This window comes from Pleurodeles waltl, chromosome 12, assembly GCF_031143425.1.
Source record: "Pleurodeles waltl isolate 20211129_DDA chromosome 12, aPleWal1.hap1.20221129, whole genome shotgun sequence".
NCBI lineage: Eukaryota > Metazoa > Chordata > Amphibia > Caudata > Salamandridae > Pleurodeles > Pleurodeles waltl.
In genome coordinates, this window is record NC_090451.1 from 168330543 (window position 1) to 168353654 (window position 23112).

A 23112-nucleotide genomic window follows, 5' to 3' on the forward strand; every position below is an offset into this window, starting at 1 on the left:
ATTACATCACTCAGCCCCTCACATGAATTAACCAAAGTACCCTTCACCCAACCATCCAGTGACTCTTCTTTGAAAAAGCACACCACATCACCCTCCTGAGACTGGTGAGACAGTACGTGACTGTCCCTGAACTCAACCCACACTCTTCTGGGATGTCTTCACACTCCATAACCAGGACTTCTACCTGGGGGAACCCCTCTCCCTGTCACTTTCACCTAGAGCCAGTAGAGTGTCCCTCCCATCACTAGGAATATGACTCCCTATGCCAGTTCCACAATCCACCTCAGGGACCCTATGTACCACTGGAGCTATCTCATACCCCTGAACCTCCTGGTGTGTGTTAACTCCCTCCTTCAAGTAGGGCACCACATCTCTGGGCATGTGCACTTCTTCAGCAGCACTGGATATAAAATTGTTGCTGCCACCATTCCAGCTAGACTCAGCCCTCATGACTTCCAGCTCCTTCATTTTGAGCTCATAGGCCCAAATCCTCTTTTTGATCTCTAAGTCCCTCCTCCTTTCTTCCAACTCCTTCTCCCTTTGCATCCTCAACTCCTTGAACCTCAACCGGTGAGCCTTCTCTGCCTGTCTGTCCTGTAACTCTTCAGGAGTCAGACCCTTGGGTGACACCCTGCTACCCCTCCTGGGGACCCTCCCCCAGACGTAACAGGTACCTCCACTACACCTCTGCATCCTCTGCACTTCCCCACCCACATTCTCCTCCTTTGTGTGCCCTCCAGCCTTCTTGACTGTCACCCAGGCCCTCTGTGCCTTTTGCAGCTCCCCCTTCCTGGTGGAGCTCTCAGTGGGACAGTCAAGATCTTTAAGGAACTGTTTCAATTGAGCAACTGAGCACTCCTTCAGTTTCTCTATTTCAAACACAGCTCCAGCTGTTGCTTCTCCAGATTGAGACATGATGGTCACAAGTGCAAATTTCCAAAGGCAGAAAATTAGTTCCCAATGAAGTAAAAAGAATCAGTCAAGGGATCAGCAAAATCATGGAAGTGGAACAAAAAGGAGTCCTTAAGAGAAAAAGCAAAAGATCACCAAACAAGTAGTATGTGGCCACGTAGTGGTCTCCACTCAAAATAATAGTGTACACTTAATCACTGGTTGTCAAGTACAAATACAAGTCCAAATCCCAACCGCTGATCGCCAATGTTAGAAATGGGTCTTTGGTTGACAGTCAGGTTACCCCTTGTTCAAGCAAGGACCCTCATTCTAGTCAGGGTAAAAGAGAATCACCCTCAGCTAGCCCCTGCTTACCCCCTTGGTATCTTGGCAGAGCAGTAGGCTGAACTTCAGAGTGCTAGGTGTAAAGTATTTGTACCAACACACACAGTAACTTAATGAAAACACTACAAAATGGCACAACACAGGTTTAGAAAAATAGGAAATATTTATCTAAACACAACAAGACCAAAATGACAAAAATCCACCATACACAAGTCAAGTTATCAATAAAAATGCAAAAAGAGTCTTTAAGTAGTTTTAAACACACACTAGCGCTGCTAGTGTGAAACTGTACCTGGTGCGCGTCACAAATAACCCCGCACGGGTGGGTGTGCGTCAAAAATAACCCTGCACGGGCGGGTGTGAGTCGGAAATCCAGCCGCACGATGATCCGAAAACCCCGGAGCGCAGGTTGTGATCTCCCAGACTCCATCAGCGATGCTGCGCGTCGTTTCTCCTTCTCCGTGCATCGATTCTTCGGTCACGTTTCCTGCGAATGGCGTTTCTCACCTGCGGAGCCGGCAGCGCGTCGTTTTTTCAACCGCAGATCGGAGTTGCGTCAATCTTTTCCCCGCACGGCGTTCTGTGCGTGGATTTCCTTGTCTTTAGGCTGCCAGCTTCTCCTTTCAGGGTCCCAGGAACTGGATGGGCACCACAGGGCAGAGTAGGAGTCTCTCCAGAGACTCCAGGTGCTGGGAGAGAGAAGTCTTTGCTGTCCCTGAGGCTTCAAACAACAGGAGGCAAGCTCTAGATCAAGCCCTTGGAGATTTCTTCTCAAGATGGAAGGCAAGCAAAGTCCAGTCTTTGCCCTCTTACTCTGGCAGAAGCAGCAACTGCAGGATAGCTCCACAAAGCATAGTCACATGCAGGGCAGCTCTTCTTCCTCAGCTCTTCAGCTCTTCTCCAGGCAGAGGTTCCTCTTGGTTCCAGAAGTGATCTAAAGTCTGTGGTTCTGGGTGCCCTTCTTATACCCAATTTTTCCTTTGAAGTAGGCCTACTTCAAAGCAAAGTCTCTTTTGAATGTGAAATCCTGCCTTGCCCAGGCCAGGCCCCAGACACTCACCAGGGGTCGGAGACTGCATTGTGTGAGGACAGGCACAGCCCTTTCAGGTGCGAGTGACCACTCCTCCCCTCCCTCCTAGCACAGATGGCTCATCAGGAAATGCAAACTACACCCCAGCTCCTTTTGTGTCACTGTCTAGTGTGAGGTGCAACCAGCCCAATTGTCAAACTGACCCAGACAGGGAATCCACAAACAGGCAGAGTCACAGAAATGGTATAAGCAAGAAAATGCTCACTTTCTAAAAGTGGCATTTTCAAATGCACAATCTTAAAATCAACTTTACTAAAAGATGTATTTTTAAATTGTGAGCTCAGAGACCCAAAACTCCACATGTCCATCCGTTCCCAAAGGGAATCTACACTTTAATCAGATTTAAAGGTAGCCCCCATGTTAACCTATGAGAGGGACAGGCCTTGCAACAGTGAAAAACGAATTTAGCAATATATCACTGTCAGGACATATAAAACACATTACTATGGCCCTCATTATGACCCTGGCGGTGTTGCACCGCCAGGGCCAACGGGGGCGGGAGCACCGCCGACAGGCCGGCGGTGCTCCCTTGGGCATTCTGACCGCGGCGCTTTGGCCGAGGTCAGAAATGGAAAACCGGCGGTCTCCCGCCGGTTTTCCGTTGCCCATTTGAATCCCCCATGGCGGCGCAGCTCGCTGCGCCGCCATGGGGGATTCTGACACCCCCGTTCTCCCGCCAGGAACAGGATGGCGGTAGGGGGTGTCGCGGGGCCCCTGGGGGCCCCTGCAGTGCCCATGCCAATGGCATGGGCACTGCAGGGGCCCCCGTAAGAGGGCCCCGCTAGTATTTCACTGTCTGCATAGCAGACAGTGAAATACGCGACAGGTGCAGTAGCACCTGTCGCACCTTCCCACTCCGCCGGCTCGATTACGAGCCGGCTTCATGGTGGGAAGGTCGTTTTCCCCTGGGCTGGCGGGCGGCCTTTCGGCGGCCGCCCGCCAGCCCAGGGGAAAAGTCAAAATACCCGCTGCGGTCTTGCGACCGCGGTACGGTATTTTGACGGCGCCAAGGTCCGGATGAGGGCCTATATGTCCTACCTTTACCATACACTGCACCCTGCCCTTGGGGCTACCTAGGGCCAACCTTAGGGGTGCCTTACATGTAAGAAAAGGGAAGGTTTAGGCCTGGCAAATGTGTACACTTGCCAAGTCGAATTTACAGTTAAAACTGCATACACAGACACTGCAGGGGCAGGTCTGAGACATGATTACAGAGCTACTTATGTGGGTGGCACAACCAATGCTGCAGGCCCACTAGTAGCATTTGAGTTACAGGCCCTGGCACCTCTAATGCCCCTTACTAGGGACTTTCTAGTAAATCAAATATGCCAATCATGAATAAACCAACCAACATTACAATTTACACAGGGAGCATATGCATTTTAGCACTGGTTAGCAGTGGTAAAGTGTTCAGAGTACAAAGGCCAACAGCAACAGGTCAGAAAAAATAGGAGGCAGGAAGCAAAAACATTGGGGGTGACCCTGCATAAGCAAAAAAGTCCAACACCTAGGATGAATTATTTACATCTTTTACTAATGACAGTATCATTGAAGGTGTCTCTTTATGGAGAACCTTCCCCTCTGATGAAACAACCCATTGATACCACTACTTCATCTCTGCAATTGCGTCTGACATCAGTACTCCTCAGGCTTGAAAACCAGGCAACCACTGCTTTAAATAGAATATAACAAGAATAATTAAGCATCAAACTCATATTCAACTACGGCATCCTATGGTGTTGTGTTACAGAAGCTTTAGACAAATCCAATAATCTGAAACATTTAATTGCTTGTGATAGGCGTTCATCATTTTCTGGCAATGTTTGCATGGTACTCTTTGGGATGGTAGTTGTACAGATCTTCAGTAGGTGTGGTCTTATTTTAACTCAGAAATTTCAGAAAGTATACATCATCCAAGTAGGGAGTGATTGGGTCAAGAAAATGGACTTAATGTAGTGTGTGGGCGCTGGTTGTATGGAGGGCCAGAGTCCTCAATGGGCTGAGGAGAAACAGTCATAGTCCTGTGTGCTGCAGCAGATGGGAAGGGCAGAGGCAAGGGAGGTCTTTTCACATGTGAGGCATTAATCCAATTCTTATGTCCTATACATTTCATGCCTGATTGTGTTGCCAGCAGAACTTGTATGGGGCCCATCCAGCATGGTTGTAAGCAACTAGATCTCTGAAAGTTGTTAACTATCACCCATTCGCCAGGTTGAAGATTGTGTCCAGGCTGCTGCAGAGGAAACGGCAAGGTGTCTTTCACCTGTTTATTAATGGCACAAACACATTTTGTCAATTCAACACAACTCTCTTGGAGCAGTGTATCAGTTATTTGTGTTGTTAGCAATGATTTTGTGACCCCCCCAAAATGGTTAGGGGCCATCCATTCACTATTTTAAGTGGGTTGAGATGTGTTACAGTATCTTGAGTATTTTGCATACTCATAAGGGCAAGTGGCAAGGTGTCCACCGAAGTCAATACAAATTCTGTGCATATTTTACCTATCATGGCCGTCAGGATCCCATTTCTCCTTTTGATGGCACCAGCAGCTTCAGGGTAATTTACATAATGAAACTTCTGGTGTTCTCCTTTTGCCTTGCAGACCAATTCCATTACCTTATTGAAGAAGTGCACACCGTTGTCACTTGAAATTATCTGTGGCAAACCAAAGCATGGAAATAATTATTTCGGGAGCATTTAACTGTGGTTATAGCATTGCATTGCTTAGTAAGGCAGCCTTAAAACCACTTGCTTAACATGCATACCACAGTCAGTACATACCAATACCTATGTGTAGGAGGCAGCTCAATAAAATCCATTTGCAAATGTTCTAAGGGTGCCTCAGCATGTGCAAAATGTCCTGTCGAGGTCAGAATTCTTTTACCAGCATTATTTATATATATATAGGCACATACCATGCAATTTTTACATATTTTGTCTTCAAATTTCTGTACTTTAGCATTTACCTAAAATATTTTCATGCTGTTTACAATGCCATCTCTTTACAAAATGGAAGGTCTGCCAGTTCCACAATCCACCTCAGGGACCCTGGTTTGTCAGGTACCATGAATTGATAATCATGTTGCTCCTTCCAATAGCAATTCACTTTAGTAACATATTGTTTCCAATTTTTTAACTCTTCTTTAGTTGCTTGTTTTAACAAATCTGCTATGCCCCTATCACTGAAGTTACACACACTTTACTTTCTTTCTCTTAAATAAACATTTGATGGTAAACATATGTTAACGTTATGACATTCTGTTGGCTATCTAATCAGCAAAAGCATTTCCATTGCCTATGTCATCTACTATCATTTTCAGTGTGTTACATTTCACGATAGCTAAACGTTTTGGCAATGATAAAGCATTCATTAATTTACTAATCAGTGGACCATGCTGCATTTTTATTCCTTGAGACGTAAGGATTCCTCTTTCTGCCCAAAGCCTGCCAAAGTTATGCACAACTCCAAACTCATATTGGCTATCAGAATACATATTCATAGTTAATCTAGCACTCAGCTCACAGGCTTGTGTTAATGCTATTGATTTGGTTGCTTTTGCCAATAATTCTAATAGTCTACAAGTTTCAATGGCATTCTGAAAGGTGGTAACTGCATAGGCTGCAGTAGTTTCTCTCATCCTTGAGCTTAAAACAAGACACATCAACCCATAAATCACCATCTCTTTCTTCCATTGGTGTGTCCTGTAAATCTACTCTCCCTTTGGTCTGTTCATCTCTGGTCAGTACACATTCATGGGGTACGTCCGTATCATTCTGGGGAAGGGGCAAGTGGGTCACTGAATTAAGTATGTTACATCGATGTATGTTAACATGAAGACTGAACAAACATAACTCATGTTGTGTTGGTCTGCCATTTGGTAAATGTTGAGTTTGCATTTGGTTTAACAGTACATCTAAAGAGTAAGGTACATACAGATGCAGAGTGATATACTGTTAGAAAGGGGGTCTCTAGTTGGCAGTCAGTATACACCCTGTCCAAGTAGTAACCCTCTCTCTAGTTAAGGTCAGGGAGATACACAGCTCAGATAACCCCTGCTCACCCACTTGGTAGCTTGGCACAAGCAGTCATCAGGCTTATCTCAGAGGCAATGTGTACAGTATTTGTACCAACACACAGAGTGACGCAGTGAAAACAGCACAAAAGAACTCCACACCAGTTTAGGAAAATAGCCAATATGTATCTAAATCAAACAAAACCAAAACAACAAAAATCCAACATACACAAACAAAGATATGAATTTGTAAAGTAAAAAGAGTCTTAATCCATAGATATCAATGGATGCGTTGTTTTAGCACAAAGTACCTGGAATGCATAAAAAATAATGCAACAACATACCCCTCCATTTTCAAATAGCATCCTCCCTGGCAGATTTCAGGAAGAAACTCAAAACCTTGCTCTTCAAAAGAGACGTCCCACCCACAGTATCCAGATACCCCTAGGGGTGACAGAGCCCTAGGGGTGATAACAAATCAATCAATCAATACTGATTTATTGATTGTATTTCTTTTTTGCTAATGTTTCCTGCTTAAGAATGCAGGATTGTGAGAAATGTTGTGTTTCTTTGAAGATGCTGTGCAAATAAAGCAGGAAAAGAGACTGATGATATTTACCTCCTTTGTCTTTAATAATATCAAGAATCTACTTCACTATTGGCTACGGAGATCTGTGATTATGTGTCACTTGCCTTTTCAATAAGCAATGCTTGTTTTCTTGCCTTTCAATTATAATGTATAAACCTATTTCCTTACAGGTTTTCAGCACTAACTGATGATGAGTAGCTTACAAAACACCTCTGAGAGGTATTTCGTTCTCATCTGGTATTTTCATGTAAAAACTCAATTCAATTAACACACAAAAATACTTCAAGATCAGATGAGTTCATCTTTTCACAGATTATTTCTGTAACACTGGGACTCCTGCCAGGGATAAGCAGGTTTCATTTTCAGAATAACTACATAAATCCATCTTCCTTTGAATGCAACCTATTGAGCAACACCTTTGTATTTAAATCCCTGATATGTATTATATATTTATCATTGACTAGGTTGCACTTTTTAAACCGGCTACTGGTTCTACAGGAGGCTGTTTAAGTTATTGATTCAGACAAAATGGTTATCAAACTCTCCCAACATCATGACCTCTTTGCTTATTCGCTGGCAAATAGCATTTTTCCTGTATATTTATAAATCAGCTTAGGTGGTTTATACTTCATTGATTTATGTTCCTCTTTTAAGATATAGCATTGCCATGAACGTTTGTGATTAATTGTGCCAAGGAAGTGTACTTTGCTACAGTTGTCTTTAGCCACTGGTGCCAGGAAGTGTACTTTGCTACAGTTGTCTTTAGCCACTGGTGTACTTGGGTCAGCCACCTTCAGCCATTCACTGTTTGAAGTGTCTTTAACATATTGGATCAGCGCCTAGGATTCTAAGGATGTTAACATTTCACAATGGGGACTCTTATTGAAACAAGTCTGTTTGTGGCATTGCAGCTTCAAAGTAGCTTTTAGCAGGCCCAGCCTCCACTCATCTATTTTGGGGCCCAGGAGATTCCAATCAACCACTATGACTTGAGCACAACCCCTTACAATGGTTCCAGTTCTCACTCCATAAAAGCTTTTTTTCAACGAAGATGTATCCTCATCCCTGCTACCCAGCTTCTGGTTCCTGGCTGCTACCACAGTGCTGCCCCCAAGTAGCAGCAATGCCGCAAATTTGTGTATGTATCTATGCATGCTTTCATCTCAATTTCATTTACTTGGCAATTGTTAGACCTGTCAGCCTTAGGGGTCTTCCCCCAAACTTGTCGCCTGTTTCTCTCATATTTCTGCTGTATCTTTTTGTTGGCTTTGGGACTTTGAGCACTTTATCACTGCTGTCCAGTGCTAAAGTACATGTGCTTCTCCCCTAAACATGATAACATTGGTGTATCCCAAATTGGCACATTTAATGTATGTATAAGTCCTTTCTAAAGTGGTATTCCATATACCCAGATCCTGTGAATTAAATGCTACTGGTAGGCCTGCAGCACTACCGCATTAAGCAGCCCTTTAAACATGTGTCAGGCCTGCGACTGCAGAGCTTGTGTGTAGTTTCACTGACACTTTGACTTGGCATTTAAAACCCCTTGCCAAGCCTTGAACTCCCCTTTTATTACATATAAGTCACCTCTAAGGTATGCCCTAGGTAGCCCATAGGGCAGGGTGCCATGTAACTAAAAGATAGGACAGGTACTTTTAAGATTTATATGTCCTGGAAGTGGTAAAAACTCCCAACGTTGTTTTTCACTACTGTGAGGCTTATTCCTCTCATAGGCCATCATTGGGAATTCCTTAACATAATATACTTTTATGTTTTAAGCTTTAATCAGAAAAGCAAAGCTGCGTCACGTTTCATACCATAGGAATGGTAATGATAAATCTTCTTTAATATTAAAGTCGGATTTAACACTACTGTTTTAGAAATGCCTTTTTTTTTTTTAAAGTGGGCACTTCTCTGCTCTTACAGTTCTGTGTGCCTACAGCCTCTCACCAATACACATCTGGGCTGGGTGACAGCTACTCTTTATGCATTTCCTCTACACATCCACAAAACCAGGAAGGTTAGGTGTCTCCGAGTACGCATCTTCATTTTGACGGCTCTTCCTAGCCAGGAAGGGTGGAGGGGAGCTGACACTTACACCTGAATAGGGAGTGTCTGTCCCCACACAAAGGGCTAATTACCCCCTACCAATAGTCTGGAGCTAGGACTGAGAAAGAAAGGACCTTTGTTCACTTCAAAGACCCTTCTTTGAACTCACCTCCACATTAAAGGAACATTTGGGTATAGAAAATGGGTCTCTGACTGTACTAAATCAGCATACTACTGGATCTGTGAAGTCCTCTGCCAGGAATAAGGACTTCTGTGCAACAAGGAGTACCACTCTGCTGGACTGCTTCCAAGAAGGACTGCACTCTGCTTTGATGGGTTATCCTGCAGCCTGCTGATCTCTGCCCCACTGAATTAGGACAGGACCCCTCTCATCTGAACCCAGAGTGACCCCAAGGTGATGTTGGTTTGCCCCCTGTTCTCCTGCAGTCTCAAGGACATCAAAGAATGCCTCGAAGCTGCAACCACCACCTGAACTATGACTGCTGTGAGCACTGCTCTGCCACATGGCGCCATTCCAGTCCTGGGTTCTAGGAAGTGAATATCTGTGCTGCAACTTAAGAAAATCCACTCCTCAATGACATTGTGTGGATCGAAACCAGCAAATTTCCTCTTGATACCAAAGCATGGCCGCTGGTGCCTGAATAGCAGACACTGCCTTGCCGACTGCATGTTTATCTTCCACGGACTTCAACACATCTTCTACCTTGCGCAGCTCGGCGCCAGCTCATTGCTCCAACCCAGTGGTTTGACAACACATCACCTGATGCCTAAACCTGCCTGATCTTTGACATGGCCTTGACATTGCACATCTTGGAACCAACACATCACCTGCATCTCCTCGATCAACAGCGATGAATCTCCTCCTCTGCTCCACGCTGTGAGGCCTCAACATCAACCCTTCATCCATACAAGGTGTCAACACCAGAGCAGTACGCGCTCTATTGGCAACAAAAATGGAAAAACCCAGCATTCTCAAAACATCGTAATTTATGCATTGTGCTGATATGTTGTGGTTTAACCTTTTGCATTGCAGAGTTCAATCCTGAAAACTTATTTTTAATATGCTTACAAATACTGTTCCTTTGCAATGTATTGCTGCAGGTTTTCAGAGTGTGTTAGGGTGTGGCCCCTTTCCGGGGCCTTCCAGAGACTTTCCCTGCAACATGCCTGGGCGTGGTTCTGGGCTGGGCCAAGACTCTATAAAAGAGAGCCAGCCCAACTCCCAGTGCTCACTATTCAGAGGTCCCGGTGCAGAGCAGCAGGTTCTTCCTGAGCTCCTGTCCCGACGGCCTATTTGGATTTTCCAGTCTTCTGCCCTCATCCTTCATTGGTGATCATTGTTCCAGGCGGTAAGACGGTGGTTGGACATTTCCCGACAAGACACGCAATTCGATTAATGAGGATTTGACTTTGATATTCATTGCATGTTATCATTTCTTGGTATTTTACATGGTAACACTCGAATTGGCAAGACGCACGATTCTCTCCTCAAGTTTAATTCATGTTGTTTATTGTATGCCACTATTCTAAGATATGTTTTTTTCTGATTCTCATGTAAAGGAAAGTACTTGAATAAGAAAGTTTTCATTTAATTCATCTTGATTCCCCTACAGGTATCCAGCCAGCTTGAAACTTTGTCATTTTAAACTTAACTCTTAGATTGTTCATGTTTTAAGAGTGACTAGGCTTACAATCATAGTTTAGTATTGATTTCAGGAGATATAATTTTCACATTGTGTGTTCTAACCTTTTTCTTACTACAGGTCTCCTTCCCAGATGTTCCCTTCCTAATCCCCTCTTCCCCTCTTGAACTCTTTCAGTCTCTGTGATTTATCTATCAGAGTCTTGGAGCTGTTCAGTGGTGGACGTGTTGGGAACGTGCACAGACCCCGAGGATGTGGTGACTCTGACACAAGGTACTTTCTCAGCGGATCCTGTGTGGGTTTGTAGCCAGCCTGCCCTCTAGCATGGTCAGCCTGAACTTTGGATTTACCCAGGCTAGTGCAACCTCAAGTAACCTGTTAGCGTTATAGACGTCTAAGCACTATTTTTTGTTTATTCTTTTAAAATTTCATAACTCCGCTTCTACTTATTGGATTTTTTACGTTTTGCTCTTGTTTTACTCATAAAAATATAACCTATTTTTCTAACCCTGTGTGGTGTACCTTTTGTAGAGTTTTCATTGTGTTACTGTGCATGTGTGTGTGTTGCGCAGATACTTTACACATTGCATCTTCAGATAACCCCGCCTGCTCTGTGCCAAGCTACCAGATGGGGAACATAGGTTATCTCTAATTCTGTATCTAGCTTACCCTGACCAGAACAGGTGATTCCTGCTTATACATTGTGCCTACTCTGACAACTAGAAACCCCATTTATGACAGCAATCATGAATTATCAAACCACCTACAGAGTTCACAGGTCCTTCTTTAGGTTTACCAAAACCAGTTCTATACAATCATAAGTCTTCCCTCCTTTTGAGACACTGCCGCAGCTCTTAGTTCTGTGATGGCTAGGCACCAGGTTTTTCCAATTATCCATAACAAGTTTTCTTGGTTAACAGCTGCTTGAAAATGTTGTCTTTTAATAGACAGAGATATCAATGCTCCTCATACGCATGAACATGGATGGACACCAGGATGAATGAATGGGTGAATGTCTGAATGGACAGATAAATGAGTGTCTGCATGGATAAATGATTTGGTTAGATGATAAGTGAAGGAATGGACGTCTGTGGCCAGAATGCTACAGCTCCATCAGTGGAAGGAAGCTGCTCTCTCTTCTTGCAGTCGCTGCTCACTCATCCATTCAGACATCCTTCCATCCTAGGAGCGCAGTCATGTGCCCATTCTCTTGCTATTTCATCCATCCATTCATCTACTCATTATCACATCTCTGTCCACACAGCATACACTTACACTCACAAATCAATCAAAACATTTTCAGATAATAGAAACAGACCTATTGGTTTAGCCAACATTTATTAAAAATATACTGGCAATTGAATTCAGTTTTGTAAATCGCATGGCTTCTTTCAATTCTTATTCAGAGTTTTTCAGTCATCTGTTTATATATTATGTATGACTATGATTGTAAATGAATATACATTTAAGCTGCTCTTAAGATTTCAACCTAAAAATCGAGAGAAAGGGTGGGAACGATGCAAATTTCTGTTCTTCCTCTTAAGTTGCAAACATTTTTACTAGATAATTATTTTATGCAGTGTTCCAATGTTTCCAAAGTCCATGCATGAGTTGCCCATCCATTTCAGTTTTTTTCTTAGCATTATGGGACGTACAATCCTGTTTATCCCATAGTAAAACCAGAAGTTGAAGTCCACAGCCAGGTTACTCATGCACAAGTTTGTATGTTTTAGCCACATAAACCTTGGGGTGCGTATTTTGCTTTCATGATAGAAATGTCAGGTTCTCCAAGTCTACAGGGCAGCCCACAGTTGATGAAAGTTTGGATTGCGGGTGTAAAATCCTGAATACAGCAGCTGATAATGGCACAAACTAAGTTCCTGTGTATTCTGTGATCATCTGTGGATACATGTCCCCAAATGTCACAATTTATTAATATGATTTCATGATCTTGGAGGAGCTAGGATTTATCTTCCATTTCACAGTGTACCTGGCTATCCATCACCTTTAAAATAGCTGTATCCTACTACCACTGACTCTACAAATTTAGAGACTCTGGAAAACCACAGTCAACATTTTATCTTGACCATGCCTTGATGGTCTTCATAGGTCAATGTATGTGGCAAGTCTGACATGATACCTCAGAGTAGGAGCTGCTTTCTTTCACTGTGAGTTCTGTGTTAATGTGGGTTAATGTTCTCAGCATGTTCTGATGCACAACAAGAGGAAGTAACTATCTGTCATTTTTTTACAGCTGACAGAAGGATATATTGTTATACAGTTCTTATGAATTAGGTAGAACTGCATATTAGGTCAACATGAACTTCAGAATATAGGGATGTAGTCCACATGTATCATCAGTACATGCTGGCATCACTCCTAATTAGTTCACAGTGCTCCATCTGACCCCTAACCTTACCAGGGAACCAGATGGTATCAGCAACCTGGAACATGGTCACTCTTATTCTCAAGAAATCATGGAAACTGATTTACCCTTTTGCTGTTATTCTGCATGCCCAAAGTAAACACAAGAAAAATACGAAAATGGCTTTTCAAACATGTATTGAAACAATTGTATTCTTGTATGGAAAGCACGAGCTGCAATTTTTAGACAGATGAAACAAAACATTGTAACCAGCAGTATAAGAATGGTGAAAAGATAAATAGTTCAAAATGGTAAAGTTACCATATTGTTACCCTCCTGTCTGTCACTACCTACACTATCAAGAGCATAGTGGGAGTACTTTGTGCCAGGTCCATTGGGATAGCCTAACCATCCCCCATTACCAGAGTATGATGTGCTAGGAAGCTGGTCTGATGTGGAGCAGGCTATTGCCCTTTGCAAGATGGAGGTCAGAGTCTGCAAGGATGCATCCCATTCACAGTGCACCGCATTCCAGGATGATCCCAGCAGAAGTGCTCCTCTGCCGAATGTAGCACAGAGGCTGTTTATATAACAAAATCACTGTTCATATTGCACTGTGTCAAAGGTGCAGAGCTGATGTGATGGTTAGTCTGGAGCCCTAGAGCTTTTTCCAATGGACAGACATTACACAAGGGCATCACATTGTATGTGCCTAACCTTTGATAGAGTGTACAGACTACATGGCAGCAACGCTTGCTAGGAATACGCTGCATGTACAGTGTCTTCTCAGTATATTATCACATAAGTGTGAAAACATGTAAAATGTCACTATTAAAAGAAGAATAGGTTAAGCTGAAATCTGCAAGCTAAGATGGAGACTCAGCATGGGCGCTAATGTACTTTACAGCACTACAAGATAACAGTGGGGGTGCTTCAAGGTGTTATTCTATGGAAAAGGGTTGCCTCTTGGAAGCTTCTGGATTGTTTGTTTTTTATGAAGGTGATGTGGCACGCCATAATCTTCTTCTTTTTAGGGCCTGCAACGTGACTTAGGTTGCTGTTACTCATGACCTCCCTGCACACTCTGTATGTGGGCACAAAGCAGATAACTTGTTTGTCGCACTAGATGCCTACTTTTAATGGTTACTGTTGGGCTTCTCTACTGTGCAAGGATCTCTCCAGCATCTAAACCCTCAACTGAAGTGTTTATAGTAAAGATTGTATCCATATACCTTGAGACTATCTGGATTCATCATTGACTTTTTACTGTCCAGAAAGGACTTATATTAGAGGACTCTCTCCCTGTGTTTGGGTTGAGAATGAGTTTCCCCACTCACCACAACCTCAGTCCACTCTCTGAAGTGTATGTCTACTACTGTTTTTAGCCCTGAAGCTTTGAAATGTTGTATTGCTCTTCATATTTCACTTCTCGTTGGTGTTTTATGAATTCTAGCATCGTCCTTTATAAAGGAGTGCACCATTTATAGAAACCAGAACAAAAGGTCAACTCTTTAGGTGTATGATATGCTACATTTAACAGCCTCGTTTTCACTTTTTTCGCTCTTTATAATTGTGTATTTTAAGCAGTGGTTGTGCACATTTTCTTTTATTTCAAACAAAATCGTATTAATCAATGGATTTGAGTGTATATAATTGTACGATCTTGTGAGTCATTTTTTACTACTCTCGCTGCATGGTAGATATATGTACAGTCTACACGAAACAGTGAAAATGTAATTTAAAAAAACGGAAAAGCTTATCCTTGGAATTCATTCTGATGTGACATGTCAGATTTAAAGAACCCAACTAAGCAGAAGTAAATTTCTTCCCTGAGATTGATAATTGTATGATGAGTCTCTCTTCCAGGTGATTGAAGCCTAACTCATGTCGGAGGATTCACTGAAGTTAAATAACAAAATCAATACACGGGCCTGAAACAAACAACACATATAATCAAATCAAAGTCATCCTCTGACAGAGACCTGCTACCAACAGTGGCCAACAAAACGTGTGATCATATCCTATGTGCAGAGCTCCTTAAATTAAAGGCTGGCATCTGCTTTTCTTCTGCTCGGTTGGTTTTTCTAGTTTTGCCATTCCTTTTCACGCACATTTGTTATTTTGCAATAAAAATCCATGTCCCTTCTGGTAATATTGTTGAAATGAACCTTATTATTTATGTTTCTGTGCAAAACGCAAAATAAGAAAGTAATACCCAGTGAGGATGATATTAATAATGCATGGTGTTACTCCTGGTTTTGTGTTTAAGTCTTTAAATAAGCCCGTCAAAGGTTGCCCTGTTTCTATTAATTAGGGCTTCAAACAAAATGTGGGATGGGTTCACCCTTCACGACTTTGATAACATGCCAGGCATTATTGCTAACTAGGCCTTCGTGTCACGTATTATAAGAAATTGCTTATTGTGAAAACAATAAGGGATGAGGATTTATTTTTAGATGTCAAATAGTGAATAAATGCTCGAAAACTCAGTCCGTTTCTGCACAAGTCGTAAAAGAAAAGAATGGCAAAGCGAGAACCTGGAAATGTCAGAAAATTAATGTCTGCCGTTCAGCTGATCCTTCATAGTTTGAGTGAGGTCCTGCAAATATTTCTGCTCCTATGGACACCTCACTTGAAATTCTCAGTGTCTGCCGCAGTTTTTTGGTAAGCTCACATGATTCTGCTTACATTTCACAGCTAAACTTGCAATTATTTCCTAATGTCAAGGCTGGAATAGATTTTCCATTGGCGGTGCTAGTAAACGTTTTTTCACATTGCTTCTTTTCAGTCCTCAATTTTTCACATGGCTCCTTTTCAGTGTTCTGCCTTATTCGTGAGTGACAGGCTATGCCCCAGGACAGTTTATTGAAAATTAGGAAAGGATGCAACAGATGTACACTCCGTTGAGCTTTCACCTGGTGGTAAGAATTTCCTACAAAATACGTTTTTATCAGGATTACTTTCCCTCCTGACATTTCTTTCTGCTGCAAACTCTATAAGTGTCTTTATGTTTTTATTTTGAAAGTATCTTCTTTATTGCACAAAAAGGCATCCAATTTTTAACTTTTCCAGCTGTATCATCAAACGTTTGAGTGGTCTACCCAGACAAAGGGGTGGAGTACGAGTAGATAAAACTTGGAAACTTCATTCACTGCTAACTCTTACTAGTTAGCTCCTTAGGGTTAAACCCTCAAGCACTGGCTCCTTTGACTCTTCATCTTTCTGTGGTTCGGGGATGAGCAAGTGATAATTTCCATGGTTGCTTCCATAACTGTTCTAATTGTAGGCGGCCACAGTTTCTGATGGCTAAAATGCGTGTACTTTTATTTTGTTCTCTTCAGGCATCCTGTGTTGAGAGTCCATCAATTCAGAAAGTTTCAAGCCAGCAATCCGCGTGGTCTCTTCACAAAGCGCCTTTGCATCACTTGTCATTCAGAGTGCCTTTAAAGTCTGTCTGCTTTAATTGTGTAAAAGTGAGTGATGTCATCTGTTCCTTGATAGGAGGAGAGGACGTAAGCTTTGACAAGTGTCCGGTTGATTCACTCTGCTCCCTGAATGCCTGGAACAAATTGAGTTGTTTGAGTAAACCCATACACTTCTTCTTCCTCACATACCTCTTATATCGACATAATTGTGAGTGAAAGAGGATGAGATTGAGTTTGACTTTATTTTTAGTGGAAGTTTTTTAATACCTGATTTTGCATTTTGTGAGTGATAGTGAAGCAATAAGTGTTCAGTTAGCTTCTCAGAGAATAGGTCAGTAGTTTTAAGTTCTTCATCGTCTTCTTAATATAGCTCTCATGCCTTTCTCTCAGTGGATCTTGGGTTGCTGCACCTACAATATTTTCCTTTTCTGGGTAACTCGGGCAAGAAGAACACACTATGGTCTTTTTTGGTTTAAGGTCTCTTCTTTCTTCAGAGGGAAATTAGTTTGAACTATTTGTTTTTTCCCAAGTGGATATGTTATAGCGTTTATTTTTCTACTGGGTCCCAGGTTAAGGCCTTTCTTTCTCTTTTAGCCTCACTGTACTTCCTAGAGCAAGGTGGTGGCTCTTTATACTTGAGGGGACACTTCCAGGAAAATTCTGTCATGATACTCTGATGTAGCATGTGTGTGAAAAATGTTTATTCAATTATTAAAATAATCATAACAGAGTAATACAGATAAAAGGGAAACAACAGTGCAAATAGCATTTAAATAACACAATAAAAGGATGACGCAGTAGATATACAAAACTGCATAAGAAGGTGTATTACAATATCACAAATAAATAACACTTATAAAAATAATCCACAGCATTCAATGTTATAATTGGGGCCCAGAACCAAGAGGTGTTGCTCAGTCTCTTCTTGAAAATGACAGATGAAGAGGGGCCCAGTCTTAGCCCAGTGGTGGCCCAGGAAAGAGCCATGCATGTATCCCACGTCCGTGGGACTCCATCTGCGCTAAAAGAGCGCATTGCAAAGCTCAGGCCCTCCTCCTGTGCTAAACAACGAACTCTAGGGCTTGCAGTTCCCCTCAGCACCGTAGCATGTGCTACGCCTGTGGAAGTCTGCCAGCACTTAAGAGCGCATTGCAGAGTTCAGCCCCTCATCCTGGGCCAAGCAAAAATTCACAGGCTTACAGTTCCCCCAGGCACTGTAGCATGTCCTGTGCCTGCAGGAGTCTGTTGGCACTTAAGAGCATGTTGCAAAGCTCAGACCCTCCTCCTGGGCAAAACAGAATTTTTGGGCTTGCAGTCCCTGCGCCTGTGGCATGTCTAATGCAGTACTAGCATATCTCACAAAAAAACAATGCTAAAATGCACTATCTTCTACGTGAAAGAAGATATTCGTTCTATTTTCCTGTTCCACAAGTAGCACCACATCTAATGAGTATTGGCAAAGCCAGTAGGTCTGGTGTTGGCTGGCTAGCCTTTTGACTTATGCCATTCTTGTTTTGTTCTGTTATGAATAGCATAAAACTTTATTGTGGAGGAAGTAGCCAGGCTCTCATCAATTTAAAAACATCTTTTGATAAAGGCAAAAATATTTTTGGGGTTTGAAAAAAACACACATTATCATAGTAGCTCCTTACATGGAAGGGGACTACTTTATTTGTGGCTGTGCTCTTTGCAAAAGGCAGCATGCCGAAACTCAAAGCGAAGTCTGCCATTGGCTGAAGTGTGTCAACCCATTGCCATATGATGCATGCTTCGGTAACAGGATGAAAATGTGAATGACATCACAATAAACTAATGGATAAGGTCTGTCTGAAAACCCATAAAAGTATCTACGTGATACATAAAATGTTGATAAAAATCAAAAGGTCTTAGCTAATAACAGACCCAAAAATGCCAATTGGCCTGCAGTTGACTGCCAATCTCTTGCCCTTGCTTATGCTTTTTGTAATATTTTTGTGAAACTTTCTTATAAATAGGCTTAAAAAGGCAGATAGATAGAGGGGATTGCAAAGGCAGAGAGACTTGCAAAGACTGATAGGTAGAGAAGCTTGCAAAGAGAAATAGAGACACTTCAAAGGCAGATAGAGAGGCTTGCAAAAAAAACAGAAAGAAAGCCTTGCAAATACAGACAGACAGACAGGCAGACAGACAGGCAGGGCAGGAAACTGAGATACATAGCAGAGCTTTAATTAGTAACAGAATACTTAAATGTCTGCAGAAGGATGACATACAAGATCACTGAAAGCACAGGAGAAAGCCTTACAAGCGGACATACAGACTGAATTTGTTTACAAATATAACAAAATATAAGAGCACTGAAAGCAGACTAGAAAGCCATAAACGCAGGGCATACAGACCAGTTTATAAATATAAGTGTGATTCTCAATTAAAATACATACCAACATGAGGTAAGGAAGCTCATTTAAAATGCACTTAATTGAGAGCATACAAAAACAAATGACAACTTCTTGAAGAACAGTTTCGAATAGACACAAAATGGCATGATGTGAAATAGAAGCAGTAGAATCAACAAAGGGCACTTCAAACGGAATGTACAACACCACTAGCAGGAAAAAGGAACCGATAAAGCTGGAGAGTGCCCTGTGCTCACATGAACAGCTGATAGAAAGAAGCCTGCTGTTACAACAGACCCTAAACACAAAGACAATCCAAAAGTAATGAAAGTAGAAACAAAAACACTAGCATTGAAGCGAACTGCCTTGTGTGTGGATGTGCTTCTGTGAAAGAGCAAAATGCAGTTACTCGAAGTGAATTTAGCCAGTCAATGAAGTGGGCTGCACCCCCTTCCTCATGCTCTATTCCGTAGTGGGTTGAAGCATAATGTGAATGACACAACAGCAGACAATTGGATGAAGGCAGCATGTTGAAAGACCTTTTATGTAAGTATAGATTACATATATTTTTTTTAAACCAAATGTTCTTGGCTAACACCAGACCTGAATAGAGGATGCAAGATAAATGAGCTACATATATATATATTTTTTCCTGCAGATGGATATTATGTTTTCTGCCACCTTAATTTGATTCCACCTGGGTGTTCCATACTCTTGCGCCACTTATAAAGCACGTTTTACTCCTTTGTACCTCTATGTTGGATGCAAATGTTAGATTCCATAATGAATTACTTTGTGTGATCATTTCTGAAGGTGGTATTTGGGACTATGGGGGTCAAAAGACCGCTGCAGCCATTCCAACCTTCCCACTGGGCCGGCGGGTGCTAACATTGTTAGCGCCCGCCGGCCCAGTGGGAAGGTTGGAATGGCTACACTGAAGCCGGCTCCGAATGGAGCCTGCGGTGTTGCCGGTGTGCGACGGGTGCAGTTGCACCCGTCACGCTTTTCACTGTCTGCTAGGCAGACAGTGAAAAGCAGGCTGGGGCCCTGTTAGGGGGCCCCTGCACTGTCCATGCCAGTGGCATGGGCAGTGCAGGGGCCCCCAGGGGCCCCTAGACACCCGTTACCGCCAGCCTCTTCCTGGCAGTGTAAACCGCCAGAAACAGGCTGGCGGTAAGGGGGTCAGAATCCCCATGGCAGCGCTGCTTGCAGCGCCGCCATGGCGGATTCGCCCAGCCGGTGGAAATCCGGCGGGAAACCGCCGGACCCGGTTTTCTGACCGCGGCTTTACCGCCGCGGTCAGAATGGGCAGAGAAGCACCGCCAGCCTGTTGGCGGTGCTTCCGTCATTTGCGGCCCTGGCGGTCTTTGACCGCCATTGTCGGAATGACCTCCTATGTCTGTATAGGATTTTATGATTTTCTTTTGACTTTGAGGCCTGCCTTGCATTTACGTCATTGAACATTCCTAGGGCTTGTGTGGCAGGGTATCCTTGGCAAAAAGGTGGCCTGACAGAACCATTGCCCTAAATACTGCTTCCATAAATATCACCCATTCCACTGGATGTATATTTACTAATATGTGAACCAAATCAGGTGATATTTTAGTAAATACTATTTAGGAAACGAGATTGTGTCACACAATACTTTACTTCAGATATTCCAGTAAGGTACCAGTCTGGAGGAGTGCACACCTTACGAGAATGTGGGGCTCCCGTTATCACTTTGGCTTCTGTAATCCTCACGTTTTGGAGTCACTAGATCAGTTGTATTGCCAGGCATGCAGTATATTGTGTTTGATGTTCGTCCCAGTGGTTGCCATCACTACAATACCTCGTTTTAGACCCCTGAAGAGGTTTTCTGATTTCGTCCAGTATTTCGAAGAGGAATGGCAGCTGCAGTCAACGTTGCACGTAGGTGTGAGAAGTTCATTTGTTCACCCATGGCTGTGACGTTTGGTTGTGCGGAGATGTAGAGACCGATATCAAGCAATATGGGAAATAATTGAAACATCGTTTGCCATTTATTTTTCCTCAAGGTATATGCAAATCTGTTCACAATCTCTGAACTCTGCAGACGACTTTCATTCCGCCTCCCTTGCAAACTGCAGAAACTGGATTGTATCAATAGCCATGTAAGTGTCTCTACAACAAATACAACCTGTCTTTTGCTCACGGATTCTTGCAGGCAATTCCTTTCCGTTGCTGGTTTTAAAATCGCTCAAAATGTAGCACATCTTTGCCCTGATTATGAAAACTGCTAATTAGTGTCACCCTTTCTTTTAGCAAAGTTATGAAAATCAATTAACCTGCTTTGATTACGACGCAAATTACTTGTTGGCCCCCTGGGGAAGGGACTTGTGTGGCTCTTGGAGCTGGCAAGCAAACATACTTGTTAGCTTATAACAGGTATCATTCCTACAAGACCGCTTTTTATCTTTTTTTATTTAAAGCATAACAGTGATTTAGAGATAGTTAAGGAAGCATGGTGATCAAGGTTGATTAAGGGGTGACACCTTGAACAAATCTCCATTTACTTCTTCCTAGCTGCCATCTCGATTGTCAGGTTATTAAATATTTATATACATTTATAAAACACATACGTTTTAATGCATAGGTATAAGAAGTTGTATATACCAAATTCTGAAGTGGTGAATTAACACTAAACGCAACACAACTCAAGGCTAGTGTTAAGTTCAGTCAGACACCACACTTTTTGAGTGTTATTCTTCAAAGGATTATTCCTTATAGGTTCAAGACCACCAACCCTCAAAGAACTGCTTGGCCAACTTACAGAATGCAAAACACAACACCCACCAGTGCCTGAGGATGGTTTCTGAAATCATCAGCAACCTAGGTTCTCTAATCACCTAACCGACAATGACATAGCTGAGATTCCAGACACTTGGTAAAAAAAATAATTAGTAGATAATAACACAACTTTCCCGCACACAATATTTACATTTAAAGGAACTGAACAATGTTTACAGATGGAAACTGTATATTAATTGTACAGCAAAACAATGCCAAATCTGCAGAATATAAAATGCAAGTCTAATGTGTATGTCAATACATCGGGCCTTGTTACAAATTTGGTGGGCTTCAGATTGCCAAACACAGAGCGGCAATCGAACTGCCACACTCCTGGCGGTCCAACTGGCAGATTACAACCCCTGGCAGTCCACTGCCAGTATCACGGATCCCAACAGGGTGCTGGTGGTCGGAGTCGTGGCCAGCCACGGTGGTGCCCATGGCAGCACCATGGTGCTGGTCACAAATCCACATTCCGCCATCCATAGCGGTGGGAAGTGCAGTGGCCCCCACTGCTAGCACCCTCAGAATGTGCACTGTCTACTGGCTGCCAGTCAGCCCGGTGGAAACATCGTAATACGATAGGGGTCAGGACAGCGTTATGAGGGCAGCCTCACCCCCGCGGGTTTGGCAGTCCGATGGTCCGACCACCAAATTCATAATGAGCCCCATAGCCTTTAAGCCAGGCTGGTTTGGTCCTAGACCTCCTAGCAGATTCAAGAGAAACAGAACTTATATAGGCCCTCATTACAACCCTGGCGGTCGGTGTTAAAGCAGCGGTATTATCGGCAACAGGCCAGCGGAAAAAAAGAATGGAGTCACGACCATGGTGGAAACCACCAACATAGACAGCCACTTTAACACTCCAACCGGCGGATGACAATGTACCACCCAATGTACCACCCACACTATTACAAGAGGCCTATCCGCCACCTTTTCCGGGGCGGTACCAACACAATCAAAAGCACGGCGGAAACAGTACTTGAAAGGGAAACCACTCACCTCTCGACACCCAACGAGGAACCAGGATGCCATGGAGCCCAAACTACACATGCTACCCATGCTGCTCTTCCTCCTTCTGTTTCAGGAGCATGAAAGACACCGTCGACAACCACGATGAGTACTGCACCTACAACACAGGGGAGGGGCGGGAGGGAAAAGAGGGTGATGCACACACGCAACACGCAATACCCCCACCCTCACCCACAACACCATATACACAAATACATGCAGCAACATTACATATACACCCACTCACCTCCTGGAAGGACAATATTAAATGATTGTAACGATTGTAATCAATAAAAATCAGATAGCGCAAGTTCAAAAATCACTATATACAAATATCTACACCAACTACACAAGTCAGGATATTAATCAAACATTGTCCATGGATCAGTGTCCCAAAATGCATGGGCAAAGCCCACACAAGATACCTGACTCGAAACAGAGAGAACACTGCAGGGGCATCAGATCGAAATGAAACAGGCACCTCAGTGGG